The sequence below is a fragment of the Chaetodon trifascialis genome, chromosome 1 (assembly GCF_039877785.1).
Source record: "Chaetodon trifascialis isolate fChaTrf1 chromosome 1, fChaTrf1.hap1, whole genome shotgun sequence".
Classification (NCBI taxonomy): domain Eukaryota; kingdom Metazoa; phylum Chordata; class Actinopteri; order Chaetodontiformes; family Chaetodontidae; genus Chaetodon; species Chaetodon trifascialis.
In genome coordinates this window covers 29,206,713-29,210,825 of record NC_092056.1, presented here as the reverse complement: position 1 = coordinate 29,210,825, position 4,113 = coordinate 29,206,713, and positions in this window count along the sequence as shown.

The window sequence follows — 4,113 nt, the reverse complement described above, 5'->3', positions numbered from 1 at the left end:
TATAAAGATGTCTTTACTGATAAACTCCACTACTAACATACACATGTTAGACAACCTTTTACTCCAGCTTCCTTCCCTATTATCAGTAACTCTGAATACTTGAGCTCCATTTGGGCTGGAAAACAGAGCACACTTCCTCTTTTGTGCTATCCATTAGTTATACAATTCATTCTTGCTGTGAGGTATAATCTGTTGGCACATAAGAAATGAACTCTAGAAACTACATTTTGTGAGGTTATTCATTAGGTAAAGACCTGCCTACGTAATCCTTCAAACTCTGTAAAAGGCACATGACTGATTGCAGTACACCATCACCCTGTAGCTGAGGAAGTGTAGCACTGGGCATGGGGACGGACAAGATGCCCCTGGCCTCACCACTTGGTACATCTCCCTGCGCCGGTGTCTGCTCATTTGCAAGAGCTTGATGGCCTTGAACTCTCTGAGTGGATGGGATGTGACAGCATCAAAGCCTGAGCTGAGCCAGTCAAACTTCACAGCCCCTCCTGTCAGCAAGAAAATCCCACGGGGAGGGAGGGAGGCAAGGAAAGAGAGAGGGAAGAAGAGAGATAGAGACAAAGGAGAAACTTTCATGGAGGAAACACAGCTCAGCCCATCATTGCAATACACCAACCAGATTCTTCCCATTACCACGCACCATGCCAACTTACCGGTCTTCAAACACTAAGAGGTAAAAAGCCTCTTGCGTAACAATAACACTGCTCTTTGAATATATGCATACATATCTATGCATACGCTACTATACAGCCATAAATTTCTTACTCCTACCCCGGATCTCACTTTCATGCCAGTTTAAGTCGTGTTATGTTTTTTATAGACTTTAAAAGGCCGGAGAGAGGATCAGAGGCCTGTTTCCCATGAGGTCAGCACTTTCCTCCAGCACCAGGGATGGGCTTTAAGGTGCCTTGTAATGTGCAAGGAGACGGGACCTAATAGATTGATACACAGGTTTTGACATGCTATTTGAGCGTGCAGGCCCGCTGTAATTGGCCACGTCATCATGCATTAAATTAACGATATATAGAGGAGTGCCCTGAGACGAGTGTCTTGGCCCGATCCGTCAGCCATCAGTGCAAAGTGCATGTGACAGGCCTCTCTGAGAGGAGGAAGAGAGAGGAGGAGGGAGGTGCTTTTTTTAAAGTATTACTCTGATGGACATCTGAGCTCAAACTCTCCACTCACTGGCTTTCTTTCTAGTTATCTAGAAGCCATCCAGTCATCAGGGACACATTCACACCTACTGTGCCAGAATAATGCACTTAACTGCATGCAGGATAGAAAACCAGAGGTACTCTCAATCTTGACGAACTGCTTCATCCAAACCCAAAAGACTAATGCCAGTACTTCTGAAAGCTCCCCACACTTTTTTTTTGTAGCTTTGTCAATTGAGAGCTTAATGATGACAAAAAAAATGATGGCCTTGACCATCCTGGTTTACTGGCTTCTATACATGGTTGGCTGTAATGTTGATGGGAGACATAACCACCTATTTGATGTGTTTGCTATGTTCTGGTACAGCAGGATGTACTATGTAGAACATTAGAACTAACACCCAGTGATAAGAAGTCATTCAGTCAAACAACAGTGCCAATAAAAAAGAAGAAGGAGGAGAAGAAGGACGTATGAGAGAGGGATAGAGCAGCTGTCAAAAAGCTTAATAGTTTGTGCAAGTATCTCACCCAATGGGAGGAGACTTATCCATGCTGAATGAAGATGGGTCAAAGTCATGCTTTTTGTAAAACATGCCACATGGACTGTGTAACATGCAGGGAAAAGCATGTGAGCCAGCATAAAAAATCTGCCAGGCATAATTGCACCTAAGAAATGCAGAAACATGGTCCACCAATGACTGCATTTCTGCTATCTCTCTCATCCATTTTCATAATCACTCCTCTTTCCCAAAGTCACTCGCCAGTTGCTTCTTTCAAATTCAGAACTGAAGCATAACATGTAAGTGATGTGTACATATTAATAAGTTATACATAAATAAATAAACTGAGTGCTGAATGTATATGCCCTTTTGTCTTCATTTCTAGAATGCAGGGGACTTCACAGCATTTCATGTTCAAACAGGTCAATAGAATGGTTAATGGACTGTATTTATATAGAGGTTTTTTCGTCTTACTGACCACTCAAAGTGCTTTAAAATATGAGTCAGCATTCACACATACATTCATACACTAGTGGTAAGGTGCCACCTGCTCATCACAAGCAATAACCATTGAGACCAACAAACACATACTCACACACTGAGGGCACTGAGATTGAACTAACAACCTTCGGTAAGTACACGACCACTCAACCTCTTCAGCCAAAGCCACCCTGGTATCTAATTCTGACAACCTAATTGCAGTCACTGCAGGAACCAGTTAACCCAATCCTTGTTGGGCTGATTTTTTTAAAGCAAGCAGTTGCCTAGTGATGATTTTTGGATTCATTTTGTGTATCTTGTCTAAATGTAAGGGGTATTTGGAAAATGGTAAGGGAGGTGGGACGACCAAGGGCAGGGCGCCCGAACATTTCCAGTATTTTCAAATATATATTGACAGGTATGGTCCTGAAAGTGATTGTTGATTAGCTAATCAACCCCTGGCAATGAGCCAGAAAGGGCTCTATTTTCGACTCCGCCGCTGGCGCGGCGCAGGCTGCGCACCCCACATTGCGGTATTTTTGTGCAGCGCAGGCAGGCGTATGGCGCACTTGGTATTTTGGTAAACTGAGGCGTACAGAGGTGCGCCAGGATGGGCGTTGCGGCACAGTAGGGGGAGGTGTCGGCATAATCAGCGCACTTTTACGCCGCCGGCGCAGACCGAATTGAGATGAAAATCCAAATGCGCCGGCGGCGTATAAGTGCGCTGAAAGCTCACCACCTCAGACCTGGTCAACTCTGTGCACCAGCGGCGCACTGCTGGGCAAGTGGATTTTCGTAAAGCGGTGGAGTCGTGTGCTCACGCCACCAATACCTCACAGTCAGGTTTCCACAATGTCTGACATTTCACTGCGATCAATAATTAGCAACAGCCACGATTCAATGCAACTATCTGTCAGCACATACAGTCAGACCTACATCGCAAGCGCGTTCGGCACGCATAATGGTCACTCACCCTGACCGAATGTACACAGGTGAAACAGGGATGCGAACTAATCAATTTGCTGTGCTAACCAGAAACAGCCATGGCATCCTACAGAGCGTATATACTGCATCTATCTCAGAGCACTCGAGAAACAGAGAGAGACAGACACATGGAAAAAACGTCATTTCAATCCAAATACAAATATAATCATAGTAATGCTTAACGTTATCTACAAAGATGGAGTACATCATTGCTTTGAGGAGGATGAGGAGGAGAAGGAGGCGCAGGAGTTACCATCTAAGGACCTCATATTTAGACATTAGTGACGTCAGTCTCCTCCTGGGAGAAGTTTGGGCGTCGGACACTTTCCTCAGCGATCTCAGTCATCCTCGAAACTTGCCATGTGCCTCGCCAGCGGCGTTTTTGGTGAGGCCAGGAGCTGGTGTGATTGGTGGAGATTTGACTCGGCTGTGTCAAACCCACTCCACGCCTTCTCCCCTCCCTCTTTCCGAGTTGCGCCGCTGGGTGGGACTGAAATGAGGAGGCGGAGGAGATGCGCCGCCGGCGCAGTGCACGAAATTAGTCTGCGCCGCCACGCCCCATTGGCGAAGCGGACCTGACTTGGCGCCGCGCTGCGCCAGCGGCAGAGTCAAAAACAGAGCCCACTGTCTGTAATTCATGGTTCACCTGCTCCATAGAATTGGATTATTATGCACCTCCATCCTTGTTACTCCATGGACCCACTATCAATCCACTTTGGCTCTCAGGCTGGCCATTCCCTGGCACACTGGCAAACTGCAGGAGGTAACTCCAGAGTTGTTGGAGAATCACTAAGCTTGGTTATTAAATGTAAGAGGTGTCACATGGGTTTATTTCCATTCGCCAACTGTTTTATTGAGTCAAACTGAGTATTTTTGCTTCCTTGGATCCTGATGATTTTTTTGTTGATATAAGGACTCATTCATTTGTTGTTGGACTGGGTTTTGTAATGAGCACTGACTAGCTCCTTGGTAAAGGCCTT